This window comes from Polyodon spathula, chromosome 27 (assembly GCF_017654505.1).
Source record: "Polyodon spathula isolate WHYD16114869_AA chromosome 27, ASM1765450v1, whole genome shotgun sequence".
Taxonomy (NCBI): domain Eukaryota; kingdom Metazoa; phylum Chordata; class Actinopteri; order Acipenseriformes; family Polyodontidae; genus Polyodon; species Polyodon spathula.
Genome location: NC_054560.1, coordinates 3,919,381 through 3,920,052, shown reverse-complemented (window position 1 = coordinate 3,920,052; position 672 = coordinate 3,919,381).

Here is a 672-nt window from a genome sequence, read left to right as displayed (position 1 = left end):
TTAAGAATCCAATTATTGATTTAGAATTCCGGCGTGCGCGTCTTCTCGAGAATACACCAAGCACGTCATTTATGCCGCAGATTTCGTCTCTCGATTATATTTGGAAACAATATCAATCAGATGCGACACTTGTTCGTCTGTTCCGCGTGTATACCTGCCGGGGTGTGTATGTGGAAGGGACTGGTGGTAGGGCTAGGGAATAAAACCCGATTCTGAAATGTTTCTTTTGAAATGCGGTTCGTTTTTATTATTATGACTATTATTATTTGCAACGTGTTTGTCATCTGATAGATAATGTTAATAATGGCCGACCGACAATAAATGAATTTGCAGTGCTGTGTTATATTACACAGAGCATTGTACAGCTACTGTGTGTAATATTCTTTGTTCAATCTCACTTTAAAATTCAAAGGATGACCAGACTTTGGGTTAAAAACTACTTTTTATAATACCATTTGCAAAATTATTTCTAGTCATTATATTAACCTAGATAAATAAAGGTCTCGCCTTCTATATAAAGTAGATAGCTAACATGATGCTATAGATGTATTCTGCCATAAAAGCAATACAAAAAATAATAATACAGGCGTTTTTCTTGTTGTCCAGTCCTAGGTCTTTCTGTGGAACCCTTATTTTGTTATAAGGGATCTACCAATCTACCAATATGAAACC